The sequence below is a fragment of the Nomascus leucogenys genome, chromosome 2 (assembly GCF_006542625.1).
Source record: "Nomascus leucogenys isolate Asia chromosome 2, Asia_NLE_v1, whole genome shotgun sequence".
NCBI classification, from domain to species: domain Eukaryota; kingdom Metazoa; phylum Chordata; class Mammalia; order Primates; family Hylobatidae; genus Nomascus; species Nomascus leucogenys.
This window is the reverse complement of record NC_044382.1, coordinates 984,406-1,010,467: the sequence shown is the minus strand read 5'-3', so window position 1 is coordinate 1,010,467 and position 26,062 is coordinate 984,406. Positions and strand designations below refer to the sequence as shown.

At 45.6% G+C, this 26,062-nt stretch overlaps 1 protein-coding gene across 1 annotated transcript in view; it reads left to right on the top strand.

Annotated features, from left to right (window-relative positions):
• Positions 1-5,001: 5,001 nt before the first annotated feature.
• CNOT6 (CCR4-NOT transcription complex subunit 6) overlaps positions 5,002-26,062 on the top strand; it is a 91,133-nt gene continuing 70,072 nt past the window's right edge. Inside the window, exon 1 of the mRNA XM_030824179.1 lies at positions 5,002-5,421. The gene's annotated coding sequence lies outside the window, so the exon portion shown is untranslated. The remainder of the gene's footprint in view (positions 5,422-26,062) is intronic.

Here is a 26,062-nt window from a genome sequence, read left to right as displayed (position 1 = left end):
TGAGCCAATAAATTCCCATTTCTGTTTAAATCACTTTAAATCAGTTTCTTCTGTAGAAACTGAATGAGTCCTAATAAATCCAGACAGTGGCCTATGAACCAAGCTATGCATGAAGAAACCTGGGAATCCTGTCCCGGGGCTCCTAGATAAAAGCCTGTGGCCTCCTCTATCTCTGGGAGGACCCACATTCTCTGCATCTCTTCGGATTTTTGCCTTCAGCTCTGCTGATATTCCTCTTGGGGACCCCGCACGGGGGTTCTAGACTAACCCACTGCCTGCAGAGGCAGGGGAGCAGATGTGGGGCTACCAGTTCAGTGCACAATACTCCTTTGGGTATCCTGGAGACAAACGCCACTCCTCAGCTGGCATGTTGTGGCATCCTGGGGACAGTCAGGTCAGTTCTTGGAAACTTAAAAAGCCTTGTGTTAACCTGGAAGGAACAAAAGTCACCGTGCCCTAAACTTTCCAAGGGTAATATCCATAATAAATGCCTGTCCAGGTTGGGTGTGGTGGTGCACACCTGTAATCCCAGGACTTTGGGAGGCCAAGGCGGGCAAATCATCTGAGGTCAGGAGTTCAAGACCAGCCTGGCCAACATGGCAAAACCCTGTCTCTACTAAAAATATAAAAAATTATCTGCACGTGCCTGTAATCCCAGCTACTTGGGCGGCTGAGGCGGGAGAATCGCTTGAACCCAGGCAGCAGAGGTTGCAGTGAGCTGAGATTGCACCACTGCACTCCAGCCTGGGCAACAGAGCAAAACTCCATCTAAAATAAATAAATAATAAGAAAAAAAAAACAAACAAAAAAGGCCGGGCACCGTGGCTCACGCCTGTAATCCCAGCACTTTAGGAGGAGGCCGAGGTAGGTGGATCACGAGGTCAGGAGATCGAGATCATCCTGGCTAACACGGTCAAACCTCTCTACTAAAAATACAAAAAATTAGTGGCGGGCGCCTGCAGTCTTAGCTACTTGGAAGGCTGAGGCAGAATGGCGTGAACCCGGAAGGCGGAGCTTGCAGTGAGCTGAGACTATGCCACTGCACTCCAGCCTGAGTGACAGAGCGAGACTCTATCTCAAAAAAAAAAAAAAAAAAAAAAGAATCCTGTCCTAGGTCAGCCTGCTGCTCTCAGGCCAATACATGATATCCCATAAGCAGCAGCAGCAGGGCAACTCAAAATGTTTTTCTCCCAGGGGAGTATCAGTGATTAATCTGCCAGCAGGCGGTGGCATCTTGTGGCATCTTCCTGGAACTCCACCCTGGCCAGGCGCTGCAACCAAACAGACCCACCCTCCAGCCGCTCAGGCCCAAGCTTGGTGGTGCCCCAGTGCCCCCTGCTTCTCACACCACACATCCAACCATCAGAAACTCCTAGGGGGAGTACAATCAATACAATGCAGACTGTCTAAACAGCCTAGAGCTTTGTTTGGTTCTTTTTTTCCCCCCGATTGACAATCGGACCCACTGGTTTAAATTTAGAGGTTAATTCATCTGAAACAGTGTCTAGTAGTTGAAGAAAGACATACAGAGCATATTATCTGAAATGTGCTTAACATGCTGTTTAAAAACAAATTTGTCCGGTTTCTAGGCCTTTTACACACCCGTATTAAGCCATAAGTCAACTAGCCCTAAAGGCTGCCTGTATCTGGACTTCTTTCACTGCTAGCTCCACCTCCCAGGTTCACGCCACTCTCCTGCCTCAGCCTCCCGAGTAGCTGGGACTACAGGTGCCCGCCACCATGCCCGGCTAATTTTTTGTATTTTTAGTAGAGATGGGGTTTCACCGTGTTAGCCAGGATGGTCTTGATCTCTTGACCTCGTGATCCGCCTGCCTCGCCCTCCCAAAGTGGTGGGATTACAGGCCTGAGCCACTGCGCCCGGCCAGGAATTTATTTCTTACAGTTCTGGAGGCTGAGAAGTCCAAGGTCAAGGGGCCACATCTGGTGGGGACTCCCTGCAGTCCCAAAGCAGCACAAGGCATCACACAGCAACACGGCTGGGTGTGCGAAGGTGCTAGCTCAGTTCTGTCTTCCTACAAAGCCACCAGTTCCTCTCCCATGATAACCCATTAATCAATCCATGAATGAATTCATTCATTCATGTGGGCTGAATTTTACCTCAGTTAAAGAAAATAGGGTAACCTAACCTTGAGAACATTGTCAGAGAAGCTTTGAGGAATTATTTACCTTCATATATACATACTGTGAAATTCAAATACTTATTTCCCTTAGACTTTGATTCATGTATGTGTAAGAGACAGACAGAAACAGAGTCGGAGACAGAGTTTTAGTTGACCTGAAAAAAGGAAACAGACTTTCACACAGTGTTGGTGGAAATATAAACTGGTACAGCCTTTTCAAAGAGCCATTTGGCAATATCTACCAAAACCCGGCCCATTTTTTGTATTTTTTGTAGAGATGGGGTTTTGCTATGTTGCTCAGGCTGGTCTCAACCTCCTGAGCTCAAGCGATCTGCCAGCCTGGGAGAGTCCCTGTGGCCCAATCACCTCTTAAAGGCCCCACCTCTCAATACTGGGCCATCCCCTGAAACCATTCTGCCCTCTAGGCCTCAGAGTCTGTGACAGCAAGGGCAGCCTCAAAGAACTCCAAAATGCCCTACAGGCCTTTCTTCCTTTTTTTTTTTTGAGGCGGAGTTTTGCTCTTGTTGCCCAGGCTGGAGTACAATGGCACGATCTCGGCTCACTGCAACCTCCGCCTCCCGGGTTCAAGCGATTCTCCTGCCTCAGCCTCCTGAGTAGCTGGGATTACAGGTGTGCACCACCACACCCAGCTAATTTTCATATTTTTAGTAGAGACGGGGTTTCACCATGTTGGCCAGGCTGGTCTCAAACTCCTGGCCTCAAGTCATCTGCCCGCCTCCGCCTCCCAAAGTGCTGGGATTACAGGCGTGAGTCCCCACACCGGGCTGAGGGTAGCTGCCTCTGGCCATACAAATTACAAAAAGGCACCCAGGCTGGAGCACAGGCGGCCAGGGCACCCACACATGGAGGAGAGGCCCTGCAGGGTGTCTGTCCCATTGGCCCCTCAGCCTGGGATGCTCTGTACAGCACAGGGCTGCACGACTCCCTGCTGCACAGGAGGAGGTTGTGGAGGGATGGCCACAGGCAGCTTGCTGGTCCGCATGTGTTCTTCCTGACTCCTGGGCTTCTGCACTGCCCTGTCTTTGCCCAGTGTCCTATGGCCCTAGAGGCCTGGGCTGTCACTACTGATGTCATGGCAGTGCCAAGCAATGACCATCCCAAGGCCGTGCTGGGGAGAGAGGGATCATCTTGACCTCTCAACAGCTTTTGTCCCTCATCCTTTCCTTGCCCTTCCAGCCATGTCTCCTCCACCCCAGGCAACAGCAACCCATTTCCCACATCCCCAGCTCTCAACAGCCTTGGCTGAATCAGAAGCCTTGGTTTGTTGCTACTGTTAGTTCCTGGAACCTGTCTCACTCTCATTTCTTCAGGGTTGATTTTCCAGGAAGCAGTTAACAGCCTATCCTAGTTTGCCACATAGGTGGGCAGGCAGCTATTCCTTTTCCTTCACGCCATACCCTTCAGTATATACCTCGAATTCTTATTCTTTTTTTTTTTTGAGACAGGGTTTCGCTCTTGTTGCCCAGGCCTGAGTGCAATGGTGCGATCTCGGCTCACCACAAACTCTGCCTCCCAGGTTCAAGCGATTCTCCTGCCTGCCTCAGCCTCCCGAGTAGCTGGGATTACAGGCGCAAGCCACCAGACCCGGCTAATTTTTTGTCTTTTTAGTAGGGACGGGGTTTCGCCATGTTGGTCAGGCTGTTTTCCAACTCCCGACCTCAAGTGATCTGCCCCCTCCTGGGCCTCCCAAAGTGCTGGGATTACAGGCGTGAGCCACCGCGCCCGACGAATATACCTCCAATATTAAGTGTGTTGGGTGTTATTCTTGCCCCTAGACTGTGAGCTTACTCAGGGCTGGGTGGGGTCTGATTCATTTCTGTGCCCTGACCATCAGTCAACTAATATTTCCTGATGTAAGCATCACGAATCAGCCCAGTCATTTCTCTACTCACCTTCAATCACCAGTTTGCCCTGAACAGCTTTTGATCTTGGAGCACGGCAGCTGCTGTCCGTTACCCAGGCTAGGACCCCAGCACCAAAACTGTCCATTAATGTACTGGAATGAATTGCCATCAATGGACTGAAGCGGTATGTTAACTTACTCTTTTTCTGTGTAATTGAGGAAGGAATAATATTCGACTGTTCACGATTGAATGTCTTGTCCTTTAGGCAGATCAAGATACTGGCTCCGGTCAAATACCTGTGTTTCGACGTGATTGACAGGCGAAGGCTTAAGGAGAACGAAGAGGAGAAAAAAAGCGGAGGAGGATCAAGGAAAAGAGGAGATAAAAGTGGACAACCCGGCGGGGCGCGGTGGCTCACGCCTATAATTCCAGCACTCTGGGAGGCCGAGGCGGACTGATCTCGAGGTCAGGAGATCGAGACCATCCTGGCTAACACGGTGAAACCCCGTCTATACTAAAAAATACAAAAAATTAGCCGGGCGTGGTGGCGGGCGCCTGTAGTCCCAGCTACTCGGGAGGCTGAGGCAGGAGAATGGCGTGAACCCAGGAGGCGGAGCTTGCAGTGAGCCGAGGTCGCGCCACTGCACTCCAGCCTGGGCGACAGAGCGAGACTCCGTCTCAAAAAAAAAAAAAAAAAAAAGTGGACAACCTGAGGCGGAAAAAGTAGATGAAAAATGGAGGAGCGCTAAGGAGAGGAGAAAACAGAAGTGCCAAGGCAGGAAAGGAGCGAGGAGAGCGGGAACAGAAAGAGACGATGGATGGATGGAAAGAAGGAGGGCGAGCGGCAGGCAGGGAGGCAGGGCCCGCAGCGCGCCGGACCGCGCCACCGCTCCCCAGCGCGGGGGTGAGGGGGCGGGGCCTCGGCCGGAGCGACCCCCGCGCCGAAGGCCGGATGGTTGTGCCCGGCGACGGCGGCCAATGAGCGGCCGGGATGTTGGAGTGCCGGCGGCGGTCCGGGCGCTCGCTGGCTGAGGGACGGCGGCCGCCGCCATGATGCTTGTTTGCTTTCAATGAAAACGAGGGGGGCGCGGAGGAGGAGGCGTCGGCGTCGGTGGCGGCGGCGACGGCGGCGCGGAGGCGAAGGCAGCGGCGGGCGCAGCGAGGAGGGCGAGGCCGGGGGCCGAGAGGGCGGGAGGGCGTAGTGGCGGCCCGTCGGGGCGGCTGAGGCGGGCAGCTGAAGCAGTGGCTCTTGGAGGGGGAACAAAGAGCAGCGACTAAGGCGGCAGAGGAGCGGCGGCGGTGGCGGCGCTGCAGCAGCGGGCGGGACTGGTATGGTGGTTCCACAGGTCAGACCCCGCTGCACTCACAGGGAGGAGGAGGCGGCAGCGGCGGAGGAAGGCGGCGCACCCCGAGAGGTGAGCGAGGCAGGCCGGAGGCCCGGTCGGGGCGCCGCTCCTCTCTCTGGCCGCGCACGGACCGCCCCCGTCGGCCGGGCTAGGTCGCGGGCAACTTTGGTTTCGTGGGCAGCGGTCCCGCTGCTCCGCATGCTGGCTGCTGTTGGGGGCCCCCTCGACGCGCCGCGATCCCGCCCCGCCCCGGGCCGCGCCCCCGGGCCGAGTCCCTGGGAAGGGGGCGTTGATTGACGGCGGCGGCGGCGGCGCGCAGAGGGGAGGGGGCCGGCGCTGGGCTCCCGGATCCCGGCCGGTCCCGGCTGCCGTCACCGGAGGAGGCGAGTCCGTGTCCCGGGACTCGTGGCCAAGATGGGTGGCAACTTTTGAGGAGCGAGTCTGTGGGTGGCGCGCTGTGTGGAGTGTGGAACTTCGCACTCCGTGGCCGCAGTTAATGTCAAGCGGGAAACCGACTGCTTATCCCCTCTCCTAAAGTGTTTTTAAAATTCAGTTTAACGCAGATTTTGAGGGAGAGGACGGGATGGATTACAGGTTAAAGAAGCACTTATGCAGTGAAGATACTTATTTTATAGCATTGCGAAGGATTCGGAGATTGTACTGGTTTCTAGAGGAAGTTTTCTCTGGTAACCCAAATTGCATCCCTCCTTTTTGTTTTTCAACACTAATCGTTTTCTTTGGAAACTTCCTTTGACTCTTTACCTCCTTCACCTTCCCCGAAGAGCCTGCTAGCCAACACCTCTGGCCTTCTGTTTTTAACTGTTATTGCCATTGACAACATGGTGAATGGTCATCTCGCTTGACCTCCTTGGATTTGTTGTTACTGTGTTAAGCTGACGTGTTTTAGTTAATCTGCTTGAATTTGAGTTCCCATACTTACCTGTTTTCCAGGTGGATTGTCTCATTGTTAGTGCTGAATCTTCTTGCCTACTTGTATCTGGGAATTTAACTTTGAAGAGGAAGAGAGTGAATATCAATAACTGAAAAATAAAATGGTGTGTAGTAGCACTTTGTATTTTTTACAATATGCTAGAATTTACCACTCCAGAACAGATTTGTAGACTGTAGGAGTGGACGTGGGCCATTGATCAAAAGGGCGTAAAGGCATTTTTGGGGAATTGCTGTGAAGACATTTATCACAGTCTTTATTTAATTTATTTATCGTTTTTGAGACAGGATCTCATTCTGTCACCCAGGCTGGAGTGCAGTGGCACAGTTCTCGGCTCACTGCAGCCTTCGCCTCCTGGGTTCAAGCGATCCTTCTGCCTCATCCTCCTGACTAGCTAGGACTACCGGCAGACACCACCACGGCTAATTTTTTAATTTTTTGTAGAGTCTTGCTTTGTTGCCCTGGCTGGTCTCCAACTCCAGGGCTCAAGCGATCTTCCTTCCTTGGCCTCCCAAAGTGCTGCAATTACAGGCATGAGCCAACATGCCTGGCCATCGCAGTCTTTAGAATGTGATGACTTTTAGAGTAAAATTTAGAACAAAAATTGCTTAATGTCTTTAGATCTGTGATCTACTCCGGGTATTTTGCTTTAAACAAAATATGTGAACAGCTGCTAATGAGAAAACAGACCTTTCTAGGTGGAGGTGACTTGCCCATGATACTGTAGTTACGAGGGAAAGGACCGGGTTTGTGTGCGTGTGAGAGCACATGAGTGTGTGACCTAGTTGCTAGAGGTTCTTTTGGGAGGGTAGAGGGTATTTTAATGGTTAGAAGTTATTTCAGGTCACTTCTCAGTAGGTGAACGAGATGCTTAATGAAATGATCAAAAAACATTATGTAATTGCCAGGCAGGTGGCTCACCGTGTAATCCCAGCACTTTGGGAGGCTGAGGAAGGAGAATGGCTTCAGCCCAGGTGTTTGAGACCAGCAAAACCCTGTCTTAGAAAAATGTAAAATAACATATATAAAGTCTGTGATAACTGTCACAACTTAGTGAAACCTTGTCTTGATCAGTTTTTAAAAATGGTGACAAAAAACAGATTTTCTTGTGAGACTGAAGGTTTTCTCTGAAAGTCAGTCATTAGATAATTTCCATAGTGTCTTGATAGTGGTGATGCAGCCCAAGCGGCTCCTTTTGATGCCTGTTCAATTTGTAGGTATTTTCAGGCTTCTTAAATGTTGTTGGCAAAGTAAAACTACAATTACTGGGAAATTTCAAACTTAACTTTTGAGCAGACATAAGGTTGGTTTATAGAACTTGGTCCTAACTACAAATGTGTGAAGGCATTGTAGGAATTTGCCCACTGTACCTGTAGTTTAAAAGTATGCATTTTATGCCAGGCGCGGTGACTCACACCTGTAATCCCAGCACTTTCGGAGGCTGAGATGGGCGGATCACCTGAGGTCAGGAGTTCGAGACCAGCGTGGCCAATATGGTGAAACTCTGTCTCTACTAAAAATACAAAATTAGCCAGGTGTGGTGGCGCATGCCTGTAATCCCAGCTATTCAGTAGGCTGAGGTGGGAGAATTGCTTGAACCTGGGAGGCAGAGATTGCAGTGAGCCCGGATCACGCCACTGCACTCCACCCTGGGCGACAAGAGTGAAAGTCCATCTCAAAAAAAAAAAAAAAAAAAAAATATGCATTTTGGTTAATGCTTAGACATTCCAGTACCTATATTTGCCTTCTTATATTCTTTAAAGCATAGACCCTTTTCATAGTGCAACAGAAAAGGATAATATATGTAAGACATATTGGAATAAATGGTTAAGGCAGCCCACAGCTGTATTCGGGCCACTAGGGGTGAGGGATCCATGTGTTCAGCACAGTTAGAACCCATTCCCATACGCAAGGTCCACTGGTTTGGGAAGCTCTGCTTGAAAGCATTTACTACTTTGGAAAAGTCCTAATAGGCTCAGCTAAAAATGTATGTTTTACTGGGAAAACCAAAGAGTTGGATATGTAGATATCTTTATACCCATTACTCATACAGTCATTTTATAACAAAGTGTGATTAATAAAACCCTGTGTATGTGAAATTAAGAATTGCTGAGACTGGGCGCGGTGGCTCATGCCTTTAATCTCAGCACTTTGGGAGGCCATGGCGGGAGGATCACCTGAGGTTAGGAGTTCGAGACCAGCCTGACCAACATGGAGAAACCCTGTCTCTACTAAAAATACAATATTAGCCGGGCGTGGTGGCACATGCCTGTAATCCCAGCTACTCGGGAGACTGAGGCAGGAGAATCGCTTGAACCTGGGAGGCAGAGCCTGCAGTGAGCCGAGAGCATGCCATTGCACTCCAGCCTGGGCAAAAAGAGTGAAACTCCGTCTCAAAAAAAAAAATGCTGAATAAACTGTGAACATATACTGTATGCATAGCTGGGGTGCATTAGAGTATAATGGAATGCACTGTATTTTGGTACTTGAATAAGTAATTAGCGAGGTGGGGGGTTATTTGATCCAAGATGGGGACTCATTTAGGCTGTCTCCACTTTACCCTTCTCTGGTCTTCACCTCCTTCATCCATTTATATTTTCTTGGTAACTTAAGTTACATGTTAAGGTATGTACTGGCCATAGTGTTTTAACACTGAGAATTCAAAGACAAATACTCTGATTTTGCCTTCTCGTAGCGTATAGGCTTAATAGGTGCACAGAGGGCTGTGGGAGAACACAATAGAGAATAATTAAACTTGTGGAGGGTGTGGGGGCAGTTTATGGAAAATAACGCTGAATAGGAATTTGCCAAACTGGGGAGAGGGAGTCATGTCAAACAGAAGGAACTGTGGGTGCACTGAGGTGTCAAGTGTTAGGGTAAGGCTAGTGATAAGGTGTTACTGGAACAGTGGGAATGACTCGAGATGAGCCTGCAAAGGTGTGTCTGGTCTAGATTTTGAAGGACCATGCTTGCTAAGCTAAAAGTGAAGTTTATACCTTTATCTTACAGCAGAAGAGAGAGCCAAAATATTTTTAGCAGAGGAGCAAGGTGATTCAGAGATCACTTTGGCATCCCTGTGGAGAATAGAGTGGAGGCCCTACAAGTATATATTTGAGATAGTATGGAGTTAGTGACTTTGAATCTGTTTTTTTCTTTTTTTTTTTTTTTTTTTTTGAGATGAAGGCTCACTTGGAGTGCAGTGGCGCGATCTCGGCCCACTGCAACCTCCGCCTCCTGGGTTCAAGCCATTCTCCTGCTTCAGCCTCCGGAGTAGCTGGGATTACAGGCTCCTGCCACCATGCCAACTAATTTTTTTGTATTTTTAGTAGAGGCAGGGTTTCATCATGTTGGCCAGGCTGGCTTCAAACTCCTGACCTCAAGTGATCTGCCCGCCTTGGCCTCCCAAAGTGTTGGGAGTACAGGCGTGAGCCACCGTGCCCGGCCTGGATCTATTTTTAACTTGGATATGGTGTCTCCTGGGTCTGTGGTCCCTTAAGGGACTTTAGGGCTGTGCCCAGTTGCTCTATAATACAGGGTCATTTAAAATCAAAGTGTCAGTATGTTTTGGAAGAAGTTAAAAGTCAAAACAATGAAAGGCATAAAATGGTACTCATGAAAGTTCAGGTGTTGAGAATACTTACCCTCTTAGTTAGGCTTGGGCAGGCTATAGACCTTAAGCTGGAAAATTCAACCGTATGTCCACTTGAAATCAAACTCACCAAGCTTAAAAAGTTACCAGTATCCTGATGGTTTGCTAGGATATGGGTTGTAAACATTTTGTGAAATTTTGGGGGGAAGGCAGTTTTCTCTCTAGTAAATTATTGGAATTAGAATAGTGAGACTAGCTTAAGGTCTAAGAACTCATACAACTGTTAATTTATACAGTCAATTCTGCTGTAAAGCAACATACAGGTTCCTAAAAATCACTGCTTTGCAGAATTGTGCAGTAGAAATGACTTACAAATGGGGTTGGGGTACAACACTCTAAAGCTTTATCAGTGACACATTTAAAAAAGGAACCTGGTAAAAATGATAGAACAGTTTTACACATGTTGGTTAAGAAATATATAGATATTGTAATACATGTGGCATTTTGCCTTGAAGAAGCCCTGGTTTGCTTGTGGAAAGGGATGTCAGAAAGGTTGCTGTTGGTGAGTTACTGCAAAGTGGTAGAAGAATTACCTATAATCGGATGGAAGGTTGTAACACCAGAAGCTAATAGGTGTGGTTCTTAACACAGTGAACTGACTTAGCTGGTAGGTGTTTGAAGTGTGTTTCATGTATTTCTACACAGTTCAGTTTGACTGGGTGCAGGCTTTCTCCCTTCATCTAGTGTTTATGTGACAGAATAGTACATAAACAGGAAATATGGATTGTGCTCAAATTGTTTTCTAATTTGTGTATCAATCACACTGGAACAAAGTCACCTTTTCCTTTTTTTTTCTTTTCCTTTTCTTTCTTGACAGGGTCTCACTCTGTGTCACCCAGGCTGGAGTGATGATGACTTGCTGCAGCCTTGACCACCCAGGTTCACGCGAGCCTCCTGAGTACCTGGTATCACAGGTGTGTGCCATCACACCTGGCTGATTTTTCTTATTGTTAGTAGAGATGAGGTCTCTCTACATTGCTCAGTTTGGTCTCACACCTCTAGGCTCAATTAGTCCTCCCACGTTGGCTTCCCAAAGTGCTAGGATTACAGGTGTGAGTCACTGCACCTGGCCGAATTCAAGTTTTCTTTTTCTTTTCTTTTCTTTTCTTTTTTTTTGAGACAGGGTCTCGCTCTGTGGCCCAGGCTGGAGTGCAGTGGCGCCATCTAGGCTCACTGCAAGCTCCACCTCCTGGGTTCACGCCATTCTCCTGCCTCAGCCTTCTGAGTAGCTGGGACTACAGGCACCTGCCATCACGCCCGGCTAGTTCAAATTCATGTTTTCAAAACAGGTTTTATAGTTGATTATACTTGTTTAATACTATTTTTAAATAGTACTATAATTCAGTTTCAAAAATACTTGTCGAACAACCTATGTGTCAGGTACCATGCTACCTGTGTGGGGCTTGTAGTCTTTTGTCCCAAGTAGGTTTATAGTGTTGTGGAGAAAGACAGATGAACCAATAGAATACTCACCGGGTTATACAATAATTAAGAAAGCACAAAGCATTTTGGGTATGCTAAGGAAGGAGAAAGTCGTTCTGCTTGGAAAACCCAGAGAGTCATCTCAGAGGTCTTTAAGCTGGGTTTTAAAGGACGAAGAGGGATTTGTTAGGTTGAGTAGAACAGGGAGAAGGAAGAGCATATTGGGAACAACATGGGCTGTGGAGCATAAGGCACAGGGATGAGAGGGACAGGAAGAGTGGTCAGAAACAGCTTGCGAATAGTTGTAGGGTTTTTCATAAAGTGTTGGGATTTCCTGTATATGATAGAAATCCAGTGAGAGTTTAGGTGGATATGGGTAAGCAAATGGTTCATGTAACATACTTTTTCAGGAGGCACATAATGAAAATGTAGAAGCTGGATTAAAGGAGTTAGAGTTCATTTACGTCCTGTGAGAGCTCAAATACATCAGCATAGGGGATAGAAAAGCACAGGATACCAGAATTAGGGACAGACTAGCCATGAGCTATAAAAATAGGAAAGAGTTGAGTATGATTCAGAACTTGTTTAGCTTGGAGAACTGTTGGTATAATTTAACTTGGGAAATAGAAGAACAGATTTGGACAAGGAAAGTAGAATAGTTTGATTTTCGATCCTGTTAAGTTTGACATACCTCCTGGATACTTAGGTGGATATGTCTAACAGATGTCTGGACCAGTGAGTGGTTGGGGGTTTGATAGATTTGGTCATTGTATAGGTGGCATTGGAAGTAAGGGGATTACTTAGGAAGAGTATGTGAACAAATGTTTTTCACCCTTTTGACAGAGGTAAGATCCCCATTTAAGAATCACTTAAGAATTACGGAACCTGCTGAAGGGAATGAAAGTATGCACATAGGCAAGTGTGAAACTTATGGACCACAAGAGGAGAGGACTAAGGGAACCCTAAGGAACAGCTAATACTTCGTTTTGGACAGGATTGAAATGGTTAAAGAGACAAGGGCAGAACAGGAGAGAGTAATGCTACAGATGCCAAGAGAGATCATAGTGCCAAGAAAGAAGGAGTTTTCAGTAGTGATCATTGTGCCCAGGTTTAGGGTGGGATGAGATCTGGAAATGGGTTGATAGGATTTGGCCGGTGGGGGAATTAATGCAGGGAAAATTTTTATGAGACCAGGGCATATATAAGTCAGATAGTAGATTGGGCGGAGGAGCAAATGGGAGGTTAAGATGAAGAAGGTTATATAGACTACTATTTGGAAAAATTTAAACTAGAAGAGAAGGAAAGAAGGGTAATAAAGAGGAGACAGGGTCGAGAGCAGGTAGGCACATGTGTTAGTCACCAGCTTTGTTTCCTTAAGTCCAAAATTTAGGAAATAAATTTATAATATATATTGCATGTATGTTTTCCAAACGTTCCCCTGATCTGTTGGTTGAAATGATTGCATTTTTATTTGGTCACACAAAATTGTTTTGCCTGTGGAATTTTATGTGATTTCAAAAACAATGAAAGGAACTCTTCCTCATTAGCAGTAGAGATTATCTGATGTAAACTCATAGTATTACAATTTTCAGCCTTCAGTTACTAGAAGAATAAGATTTGCTTTCATATGCCCTATGCTAGGTTTGCGCTTATGTTGTGCTCCATTGCCCAAACTTTGGTTAAATATTTGATGCGGTTTTAAGTGTAAAATAGCAAAGAGGAAATCATTAGACATGGTCATTTTCTTTCCAAGTTATTGCTACAAACACGTAGAAACTTAATAAATTAGCCAGTGGCTCTGTATATCCAAATCCAGAGTATTACTGGTGATTCTCTAGGTACATTGAGTGGTTGTATGTAGTTTTACTAGGCAGATTTTGATTATAGGGAGATAGATCTGTTAGTAATCTCTCCTAATTAAAGACCAAACAGAGATGAAGATACGACTTGACTAAGTTAAATCAAAAATTGTATTGCACTCATCCTTTTGGGAGGCAAATATTTTTCTTCTGTAAGGTTATGTATTGTTGTTAAGTAAACACTTCAGCATCATAAAACAATGTTTGATGAAGCTAACTGCCGTGTTTTAGACCAGTAGTTTCCTTTGTTAATCTAAGATTATGACAATGAAAACTATAATTTATAGACTAAAGAACTGTCATTTTTTTTTTTAGTTTTATGGAAACTATAGAAACTCAAAGATTTAGGGGTTCATAACCACTGAAGAAAAAAAATAATATTGAATGCCAGTGGTGCAATGGGCTCTGCTGCTTTACATGTATCTCATTTAATCCTCACTCCAAAATTGTGACATAGATACCACCAATTTATAAGTGATGAAATTGAGGCATTAAAGATGATTGTAAGCCCATCATTTCAAGCCAGGAAATGGTCGAGGTCACACAGGTAAATTATTGCATAGTAGTTGAAAGTACAAACTTGAATCAGACTTGGGTGAAAATAACAGTTGTGCCATTTAGTATCCCTGTGACCTCAGGAACGTTACTTATTCTCTGGACCTTCTTTCTTTATATAAGGATTATAATAGTGTCTGCTTACAAGAGTACTGAGGGTTAAATGAGATAGTGCATGTAAAGTGCTGGATAGACCTGGCAGGTAATGAGTGCTCACAGAATAGTTGGCTGCTGTATGCCTAGTGCAGTGCATGGCAGATGGGTGTCCAACACACTTTTGCCATTACACCTACCTGTTTGACGTTTGCTCTTATTTTGCCATAGCGTGTCACTAAGATAGATTTTATATAGTTTAACCTTTAAGTTTGTCCCCTTGCTTCTTACCTCAGGCTATCCCAGAACCAGTATTCTTAGTTCCCTTGGATATTAAAGTCCTTTCTGTTTTCTCTAGATTTTGCCTTTTAGATAATAGTTTTCCTTATTCCTAGTAAGATAGGCACTGCTTTTAAGGCTTCTTTTGCACTTACAAAATGTTTGCTTTTATACCATCATGGCTTCTCCCTTTGAATTCATATAAGCATTACCTGAATATTTGCCAAGCTCTGGAGTTATAAAAATATTTAAGATATGTAAATGGAAGAAGCCTGTGTTACAGAATGTGAGATAAAAAAATACTAAGGCAGGGTTAATGAATACAACAGTAGACATGTTTTCGAGGTTTAGCATGGCTCAGTGCTGGAAACAGTAAACTTCTGTGTTTGGGAGGGATATGGAAGAAGGTTGTAATGGACCTTTTAAAGTTGAATGTCTGAGTTGGCATTTGAAGGATGACTAGGGGCCTTTTGGTGTCTGGGGCATTTCAGGCAGAAGACGTAGCATTGCTGAGGCATGAAGGTTTGTGAGGGGTAAGTGGGAATTAGGGAGATCCAAGATGATACTAATGAGGTATGCAGAGATCAAGTCAAACTCAACTTACTTGTTTTGTAAATGAGCCTGGGTTTCCTGTTTCCAAGCGTATTGAGATGAACAAGATACAGTTTTAGGGGCCCGGTATAGTGGTTCATGCCTGTAATCCCAACACACTGGGATGCCCAGGTGGGCAGATCACCTAAGGTCAGGAGTTCGACACCAGCCTGGCCAACATGGTGAAACCCTGTCTCTACTAAAAATACAAAAACATTAGCCAGGCATGGTGGTGGGTGCCTGTAATCCCAGCTAGTCTAGAGGCTGAGGCAGGAGAATCACTTGAACTCGGGAGGCAGAGGTTGCAGTGAATCGAGGTCATGCCACTGCACTCAAGCCTGGGCGACAAGAGCGAGACTTCATTTTAAAAACAAAACAAAAGATACAGTTTTAGGAACATGATGTACTTGTGTTTCTAGGACTGTCACTTTGGACAGTATATTTAGTACATTCTTGCACTGCTGTAAAGAAATGCCTGAGATTAGGTAATTTATGAAGAAAAGGGGTTTAATTGGCTCATGGTTCCACAGGCTGTGCAGGAAATGTGGCTGGGGAGGCCTCAGGAAACTTAAAACCATGGAGGAAGGTGAAGGGGAAGCAAGTAGTCTTCACATGGCCAGAGCTGGAGGAAGTTGGGGTGGAGATGCTACACACTTTTAAACAACCAGATCTTGCGATAACTCACTTTCTGAGACAGCACCAAAGGGGAAAAGCCACCCCTATAATCCAGTCACCTCCCGCTAGGCCCCACCTCCAACATTGGGGATACAATTTGACGTGAAATTTGGGTAGGAACACAGACCCAGACCATATCAGACAGTATCTAGGATGGGTTAGAGATGGGGAGAGTGGTGGAAGAAAGAGCATGGGTCTGAGACTGTTGAATAGCTCAGGTAAGAGCTGAGGGAATTAAGGCAGAGTGGATGAGAGATTTAGGAAGTAAAATGGGCTAGAGTTGGAGACTGGATATGAAGGCTGTGATTAGGTGAGGAAGGGTCAAGGATATACTCATATTTTTGGCTTGGAAATCTGGGTAGTAAGCATAGGAGAAAGGGCAGGGTTGAAGACCAAGATGATAATTTGTTTTTTTAGTATGAGATGGAGTCTCGCTCTCTCACCCAGGCTGGAGTGCAGTGGCGTGATCTCAGCTCACTGCAACTTCTGCTACCCGGACTCAAGCGATTCTCCTGCCTCAGCCTCCTGAGTGGCTGGGACTACAGGTGCCTGCCACCATGACCAGCTAATTTTTGTATTTTTAGTAGAGATGGGGTTTCACTGTGTTGGCCAGGATGGTCTCGATCTCCTGACCTTGTGATCCACCTGCCTCAGCCTCCCAAAGTGCTGGGATTACAGGCGTGAGTCACCACGCCCAGCCTAGTAAAGTTTTTTTATTTTATATTTTTATTTTTTCAAGGCAAGGTCTCACAGTCACCCAGGCTAGAGTGCACAGGTGCCGTCACGGCTCACTGCAACCTCAATCTCTAGAGCTCAAGCAATCTTTCCACCTCATTCTCCGAAGTAGCTGGAACTACAGGTGTGTGCCAACATGCCCAGCTAATGTATCTCATTTTAATTAATTTATTTATTTTATTATTATTTATTTATTTATTTTGAGAGGGAGTCTTGCTCTGTCGCCCAGGCTGGAGTGCAGTGGCACGATCCTGGCTCGCTGCAACTCTTGCTTCCTGGGTTCAAGCGATTCTCCTGCCTCAGCCTCCCGAGTAGCTGAGACTACAGGCACGTACCACCATGCTCAGCTAATTTTTGTGTTTTTGGTAGAGACGGGTTTCACCATATTGATCAGGCTGGTCTCAAACCCCTGACCTCGTGATCCACCTGCATTGGCCTCCCAAAGTACTGTGATAACAGGTGTGAGCCACCACGCCTGGCCTATTTTGTTTTATTTTTATTTTTTTATTTTGAGACCAGGTCTGGTTCTGTCACCCAGACTGGAGTGCAGTGGTGCGATCTTGGCTCACTGCAACCTCCACCTCCTGGGCTCAAGCCATCCTCCCGCCTCAGGCTCCCAAGTAGCTGGAACTACAGGGGCATGCCACTACACCTGGTTAATTTTGGTATTTTTTTCTACAGACCAGGTTTTGCCATGTTACTGGTCTTGAACTCCTGGGTTCAAATGATCCGCCGGCCTTGGCTTCCCAAAGTGCTGGGATTACAGCTGTGAGCCACTACACCTGGCCCTGATTTTTTTTGTTTTTGCTTTTGTTTTTTTGAGATGGAGTTTCGCTCTTGTTGCCCAGGCTGGAGTGCAATGGCAGATTCTTGTCTCATTGCAACCTCTGCCTGTGGGTTCAGGTAGTTGAGATTACAGCCTCCCAAGTAGTTGAGATTACAGGCATATGCCACCACGCCCAGCTGATTTTTTTTTTTTTTGTATATAGTAGAGATGGGGTTTCTTCATGTTGGTGTAATTCCTGACCTCAGGTGATCCACTCGCCTTGGCCTCCCAAGGTGCTGGGATTACAGGTGTGAGCCACCACACCCAGCCTAATTTTTTATTTTTACGTAGAGACAGGATCTCCTCCCTGTGCTGCCCAGTCTTGAACTCCTGGGCTCAAGTGATCCTCCTCCTACCGTGGCCTAGTAAGACCTTTTTGATACCTTGGTTTGTTTTTTTTCGCTAGCTTCTCTTTGTTAAATTCCTCCTATGCAATTCATATGGTTTGTTTTGGGAGATTATCACAGGGTTCTAATACCAAGATACCTGCGATAGTATCATCAGCAATTTATAGTAGTAGTCTCAAAATGGGTAGTTACGATTTAAGTTTTGCCTGTTAGACAAGAGTAGTTATCTTTTGCAGAAGCTTTTTGTTGTTGCTGTTTTTTTGTTTGATTTTCCAGAAGGAAAGACTAATGATAGACATTTGCCACTAAGGACAGCTCCTAAATGAGGTTTATCATCTGTAAACTTTTTTTTTTTTTTTTTTTTAAGAGATGGTGTTTTTCTGTGTTGCCCAGGCTGGAGTGCAGTGGCTATTCACAGGTGCAATCATAGCATGCTGTAGCCTCAAACTCCTGGGCTTAGCCTATCCTCCTACCTCAGCCTTCGGAGTAGCCAGGACTTCTATCTGTAAACTTTTAATTGGCCAATATATGAAGGAAATCTGAGTAGAAAGAGAAAGAAACAAATGTGATGACATTGGGAGGCAGCAGATTTTGGGTTTGAAGTGAGAGTAGAAGTGCCTTAACTGAATTGAGGCTGTGAGAAAGGCTTGTGACTGTAGTCCCATAGTCTAATGGAGCTAAGTGGGTTTGTTTATACTAGAGGCACAGACACATATTTTTAATTTGTAGAATTCAAATAATACACTTGGCAAAAACAGCAGGCGAATATATTAAAGAATGTGGTAGGCCTGCCATCTCAGTCATAATTGTAATTTGAAATTCCAGAGTATGTGTATTAAAAAATAGCATTTATTAAATTATTGTCTTTATATGACATTTAAATGTTCATTATCTAAAAGTTTTTAATGTACCTATAAATGAATTGACATTTAGATTGTATTCAAAGAGGGACTAATTTTTGGGTGAGTGTCTTTTGAGTAGTGGCTTGGGGCTTTTTGTTTTTTGATAATGGAAAATAGGACAGTTACTTTTTTTTTTTTTTTTTTTTTTTTTGAGACACTCTCGCTCTTGTCACCCAGGCTGGAGTGCAGTGGTGCCATCTCAGCTTACTGCAACCTCCACCCGCCGGGTTCAAGCTATTCTCCTGCCTCAGTCTCCTGAGTAGCTGGGACTACAGGCACCTGCCACCATGACCGGCTAGTTTTTATACTTTTAGTAGAGATGGGGTTTCACCATGTTGGCCAGGCTGGTCTCGAACTCCTGACCTCAGGTGATCTGCCTGCCTCGGCCTCCCAAAGTGTTGGGATTACAGGCATGAGCCACCATGTCCAGACAAGAAGGTTATTTTTTTGGCATATGTTTGTAATTTAATTTCCTTTCTTTGGGTAATTCGTTTTCCATTTTTAAATATAATTAAATTTTTTTGGAGGTAGGCACAGTGGCTCTCGCCTATAATCCAACCACTTCGGGAGGCCAAGGTGGGGAAATCGCTTGAATCCAGGAGTTCGAGACCAGCCTGGGCAACATGGCGAAACCTTGTCTCTACAAAATACAAAAAAAAAGGCCAGGCGTGGTGGCTCATGCCTGTAATCCCAGCACTTTGGGAGGCTGAGGCTGGTGGATCACGAGGTCAGGAGATCAAGACCATCCTGGCTAACACAGTGAAACCCCATCTCTACTAAAAATACAAAATATTAGCTGGGTGCGGTGGCATGCACCTGTAGTCCCAGCTACTCAGGAGGCTGAGACAGGAGAATCACTTGAACCCAGGAGGCGGAGGTTGCAGTGAGCCGAGATCACACTACTGCACTCCAGTCTGAGTGACAGAGCAAGACTCTGTCTCAAAAAAAAAAAATTAGCTGGGTGTGGTGGCCTGCACCTGTAGTTCAGCTACTTGGGAGGCTGAGATGGGAGGATCGCTTGAGCCTGGGGAGGTTGAGATTGCAGTGAGCCATGGTTGTGCTACTACACTCCAGCCTGGGCAACAGAGTGAGACCCTGTATCTGAAAAAAATAAAATAAAATAAACAATTTTAAAATTAAAAAAAATTTTTTTGAGCAACAGGGTGTCTCTCTGTTGCCCAGGCAGGCCTTGAACTCCTGGGCTCAAGCAATCCTCCCACCTCAGCCTGCTGAGTAACTAGGATTACTGGCATATGCCACTGCTCCTGGCTCCATTTTTAACATATCACTATTTTCCTTCTTCCCTTTCCATCAAAAGCGTGGCTTGGAACTCATTTCTCTTAATCCGTTTTGAAATTTGTAGAGTTTCATTCAGTTCTCTTCTCACTGTAATGTGTGAAAATAATGATTTCAGAATGGTCTTTGAAGAATGCTCAGCAAAACTTCATTATTGTTTTGTCTAATCTTGCTTTGTGTAAGGCACTCATGGTTCTGGTTTTGTGAGAAAACAGCTTGTGGGCAGACCCACTGTGGAGGCTAGGTGGGAAGGAGGGGGGTAACATTTAACTTAACCTTGAATTATGGATAGAATTTCAGTGTGAAAATGGTATCACTAAATGCTTGGAGATAGGGAAGAGTGGAGCTTATCTGAAGGATGGCAGTTAGTCTGCCAGTTGCATCAAAAGATATAGAAGGAATTATTGGGACAGATGTCTGGAAAGGTGGAATATTTTGAATTCTCAACTGTGGAGTTTGAATTTTTCTCAGCAGTAGAGATCTTAAAGGGGAAGAGAAGGGATGTTATAGAATCATTATTTTAAGTGGGTATAGGACCAGAAATCATTACAGCTAAACATTTAAATTTTATTGTTATTTTTATTCTTATTTATTTATTTTTGAGACAGAGTCTTGCTTGGTTGCCAGGCTGGAGTGCAGTGGCACAATCCCTGCTCACTGCAACCTCCGCCTCCCGGGTTCAAGCGATTCTCCTGCCTCAGCCTCCTGAGTAGCTGGGATTACAGGCATGCACCACCATGTCCGGCTAATTTTTGTATTTTTTAGTAGAGACAGTGTTTCTCCATATTGGTCAGGCTGGTCTCGAACTCCCGACCTCAGGTGATCCGCCCGTCTCGGCCTCCCAAAGTGCTGGGATTACAGGCGTAAGCCACTGCGCCTGGCCATTTATTTATTTACTTGAGATGGAATCTTGCTCTGTTGCCCAGGCTGGAGTGCAGTGGTGCAGTCTCGGCTCACTGCAAGCTCCGCCTCCTGGGTTCACGCCATTCTCCTGCCTCAGTCTCCCGAGTAGCTGGGACTACAGGTGCCCGCCACCAATGCCCGGCTAATTTTTTTGTATTTTTAGTAGACACGGGGTTTCACTGTGTTAGCCAGGATGGTCTCGATCTCCTGACCTCGTGATCCACCCGCCTCGGCCTCCCAAAGTGCTGGGATTACAGGCTTGAGCCACCGCACCCGGCCATTTATTTATTTTTTGAGGCAGGATCTCTGTCGCTCAGACTGGAGTGCAGTGGCACAGTCAAGGCTCACTGCAGCCTCCACCTCCCAGGCTCCAGCGATTTTCCCGCTTCAGCCTCCTGAGTAGCTGAGACCACAGGCGTGTGCCACCACACCTGACTGGTTTTTTTATTTTTTATTTTTATTTTGAGACAGAGTCTTGCTCTGTCACCCAGCCTGGAGTCAGTGGCACAGTCTCATTCACTGCAACCTCTGCCTCCCAGGTTCAAGCGATTCTCCTGCCTCAGCCTCCCTACTCTCAGAGTAGCTGGGATACAGGCACGTGCCACCATGCCCAGCTAATCTTTGTATTTTTTAGTAGAGATGGGGTTTCAGCATATTGGCCAGGCTGGTCTTGAACTCCTAACCTCGTGATCTACCTGCCTCCGCCTCCCAAAGTGCTGGGATTACAGGTAAGAGCTACCGTGCCTGGTCCTTATATCTATTTATTTATTTTTTTTATTTATTTATTTTTGAGATGGAGTCTCGCTCTGCTGCCCAGGCTGGAGTGCAGTGGCGCGATCTCTGCTCACTGCAAGCTCTGCCTCCCGGATTCACGCCGTTCTCCTGCCTCAGCCTCCCGAGTAGCTGGGACTACAGGCGCCCGCCACCACGCCCGGCTAATTTTTTGTATTTTTAATAGAGACTGGGTTTCACCGTGTTAGCCAGATGGTCTTGATCTCCTGACCATGATCTGCCTGCCTCGGCCTCCCAAAGTGCTGGGATTGCAGGCGTGAGCCACCGCGCCTGGCTTATTTTTATTTTTTGTAGAGATAGGCATTTCCCTATGTTGCCCAGGCTGGTTTCGAAATCAAATGATCCTCCCGCCTCGGCCTTCAAATGTGTTGGGATTACAGGTTTGAACCACACCATATGGCTGAAACTTCTCGATTTTATAATCAGAAGTCAGCTTCACTGTAATCCCAGCACTTTGGGAGGCCAAAGCGGGTGGATCATGAGGTCGGGAGTTCGAGACCAGCCTGGCCAACATGGTGAAACCCCGTCTCTACTAAAAATACAAAAATTAGCCGCACTTGTTGGCGGGCGCCTGTAACCCCATCTACTCAGGAGGCTGAGGCAGGAGAATCGCTTGAAGCTGGAAGGCAGAGGTTGCAGTGAGCCAAGATAGCGCCACTGCACTCCAGCCTGGGCGAAAGAGCAAAACTCCATCTCGAAAGAAAAAGTTGGCCTCACAAAGAGCTTGTTTTACTGAATTTTGCAGTGTAATTAGGACTTGGCTTTAGGAAGAATAATCTAAGTGGTATTTAGGTTAGTTGTAATCCTAAAAGCATAAGTACCAATTAGAAGAGGCCATTGTAATGGCTGAGGAAATGAGAATTAAAGTCCTAAATTAGAGTGGTGGTAGCAAAAATAAGAGAGTTGTAGTGTGAGTACATGGTTGTGAGGTTTTTGTTTGCTTTCTAGTTGCTTAAGCTGTAAGATCATGCATTTCTTATTTATTCTTTATTCGTAGTACCTGGCAGAGTGCTTGTCACATTGAAGGTACTCAGTAAATATTTGTTGAATAAATGATTGTGTAAAGAAAACTTCCTTAAGAAAGCATGATTCCACTGTATTGAATTGCTTTTGGATTTTTTTTCTATGAAAACCTGATTTTGGTCGTGAAGAAAAAAATAGACCAGTTCATTAGCGTAATTTGCTAGGCATTACACAAGACATTGGGAGATACAAACTGTTTGGAGGTGACATATGCTGTGGTAAACGTATGGTGTGCATGCAGAGTGGGGAGTACTGAACTTGTTCCTGTGTTGAGGAGGGCTTCCAGAGGCTGTCACATGTCGTCTGAATTCCTGTGAAGAGAAAGTAGGAGTTTAGGATGAAGGTAAAGTTCAGGAGTTTAGGATGAAGTTTGTCTTTGATAAAGAGATTAGCATGTATTGAAAGACTTATATTTTAGGCTGGACGCAGTGGCTCATGTCTGTAAACCTAGCACTTTGGGAGGCTGATGCAGGAGGATCCCTTGAGGCCAGGAGTTCAAGACCAGCCTGGGCAACACAGTGATGCCCCCCCCATCTCTACAAAAAAAAAAAACAAAAACAGAAAATATTAGCTGGCTGTGGTGGTGCCTGAGCCCAGGAGCCTATGATTGCACCACTGCACTCTAGCTTAGGTGACAGCGAGACCTTGTCTCAAAAAAAGTCTTAGAACTAGGTTTCCTCTGATCAGGACATTATAGGGTAGCGTGTGTCAAAGGGCTGGAGATAAGTGAGAAAATAGTTAGCTAAGTTGAGGTAGTAGAGGACTTTGAGGTTTGGACTTTATGTAGGCAGGCAGGCAGGGCCATCTAAAGTTTTAGTAGGAGAGTGGCATGAGCAGGTGCATATGAGGAAGGTAATCAATGGCAGTGTAGGGAGGATGTGTAATAGTTGAAGTTGAGAAATGAGGAGGGTCTGTATTAACTTCAATGGAAGTAGATTGGCATGAAGGTTAGTGTCACTGCCTTTTCAGATGTGCCATAACTTACAGTGGCTCTAAGGAGCCTGATTACTCAAAAATGGGTCTTTCTGCACATGAGTTTATTTCTTCCTCCTTACCTCCCTTCCTTTCCTCTGTTGCCCTTGGCTTGGGAAAAGAAGTAAAGCATAAAGAATAGAGAAGAAGAAAATGTGAAAAGCATAGTAAAAGGAAAGAGAGATGTCCAGCCCCAAAGTGCTGGGAAAATTCAGGATATTATCTTCTCAGTTAAGATTGCCTGTAACTCAGTCTCATTTCCCTTGAAGAAAATCTGGCCCACTAAAATAAATAGTTTAATGTCTGAGAGCCTTTTAACAAAAAACCACATTTTTATACCTGGTCAGAGTAACATCACGCAAATCATTAATGTAAACATGAACTAGGTATTAAATGTCTTCTCTCATTGTCCATAAAATTTTTTTTATTGCTGATTTGTGGATCCAACGTAGGGACCATTCATTGCATCTGATTATATTCCTTAATTCTCTTCAAATCTAGAATAGTGCTGACACCAGTTTGTTGAAGGCAACAGGCCAGTTTACCTGCAGAAAGTCCCACATTCTCATTTAGTCTGATTGTTCCTTTGATGTCATTTGTCCAGTTCCTCTAGTTTTCAAATCAAGGTGTAAACATTACTGATATGTATTTCATACTGCACCACGTCAAGAGACCCCAATATCTGGTTCTTCCTCCGTAGTGTTGGTAAGATTGGTGAAGGGGGTAACAATTTATTCCTTCATTAAACGTTTTCTACCTTGTGATCAGAAAGTAATCTGTGTAGAATCTGTGTAGTGGTGGCTTTTAGCATTTCATTAATGCCAATATTCATCTAATGCTTTTAACCCAGTATAATCCTTTTTTTTTTTTTTCTAAGGGTTTCACTCCTTTCGCCCAGGCTGGAGTGCAATGGCGTGATCACTGCCCACTGTAGCCCCGACTTTCCTGGCTCAGGTGATTCTCCCATGTCAGCCTCCCTAGTAGCTGGGATGTACCACCATGCCCAGCTAATTTTTGTATTTTTAGTACAGACTGGGTTTTGCCATGTTTCCCAGGCTGATCCTGAACTCGTGGGCTCAAGCTATCTGCTCACCTCAGCCTCCTACAGTGCTGGGATTACAGGCATGAGCCACTGTACCTGGCCGTTTTTATAATCCTTGATTAATGTCGAATGGGAATTATAAAATGATATTGCTTTAAAAAAATTATTTCATACTTAATTTATTAGCTTTCATTGTTTTGTAAATTAGGGCTTTTCTTTTTCTTTTTTCCTTTTTTTTCTTTTTTTGAGACAGTCCCTCTCTGTCGCCAGGCTGGAGTGCAGTGGTGCGATCTTGGCTCACTGCAACCTCTGCCTCCCGGGTTCAAGCGATTCTCCTGCCTCAGCCTCCTGAGTAGCTGGGACTACAGGCGCCCACCACCAAGCCCAGCTAGTTTTTGTATTTTTGGTGGAGATGGGGTTTCACCATGTTGGCCAGGCTGGTCTCGATCTCTTGACCTCGTGATCCGCCCGCCTCGGCCTCCCAAAGTGCTGGGATTACAGGCGTGAGCCACCGCACCCGGCCAAGTAGAGCTTTTCTTAAACGGGGGCGGTTTGATTACTCTGAATCCAGTTCCTGCGGAGGCGCAACCACTTACATCTTTCTCTTCAGTTACCTGTCTCCATATTGTAATAGCTGCTTCAGATAGTGGCTGACTTGCAGTCCATGTGCTGTCTCTTCCCCAGTCTCCCCCTCTCTCCTCCTTGTCTTGATTACTATAGTAGTTTCATCTTTTACATCATTGCCAGCTCTTTTTTTGCAGCACAGAAAGGATTATGTTATCACTCTTTTGTTTTGGCTTGGTTTTTTGAGGTTCTCAGATTTGTATTGATTCAATGTGTTTCATTTCATTGTAATTATGATTCTTACTGCTCAAATGGTCATAGTTTGTCCGGTGAGGACCCCTTCTAGCTGGCTTCTGTATCATGTTGACATGATGACTCCATTAGACTTAGCTTTTTGGCACTGAAAGATGTCCCAGGCTCATTTTATACATTTCCTGCCCATCTTTTGATTGGCCATTTTACAAAGAACTTTGCTTTCTTGGTATTAGAGCTTGAAATTGAGAATTTAGGAGTGCCATTATTCCAGAAGTAATATGGCTTCTGCGACACTTCAGTAGATAGAAATAAATTAAATCATGAGTCTATGTTGATATTCTCAAGCCCAGTTTTAGTATTTGTGTGTGTGTGTGTTGGGGGCGGGGTTGATAGGGGAAGGGAGAGACAAGGTCTCACTCTGTCACCCAGGCTGGAGTGCAGTGGTGTGATCATAGCTCACTGTAGCCTTGACCTCCCAGGCTCAGGCAGTCCTCCTGCCTCTACAGGCATGTGCCACCACACCTGGGTGATTTCTTTTTAGTTTTTGTGGAGATGAGGGATCTCCCTTTGTTGCCCAGGCTGGTCTCAAACTTCTGGGCTCGAGCAGGCCTCCCACCTTGGCCTCCCAAAGTGCTGGGATTACTGGTATGAGCCTGGCCAGTGTTTCCATTTAATTTCCTTGATTTATAAACCTGCTCTTTCTCTGAGAATCTTGGTTCCTTTTAATTTAACTTAATTTAGTTGTTTAAAACATTTTTTTGTAGAGACGAGTTCTTGCCTTGTTGCCCAGGCTGGTTTCGAACTCCTGGGCTCAAGTGATCTGCCTACCTTGGCCTACAAAGTTCTGGGATTACAGGCGTGAGCCACATTGTCCAGGTTGTCTTGGGTTCCTAAGATGAAGCTGAAATGAGCTACTGAGAGACCAACTTTCCAGAGTTTATTCGGGAATAGCAGGGGATTGTTTGTAATCAGGGACACGTG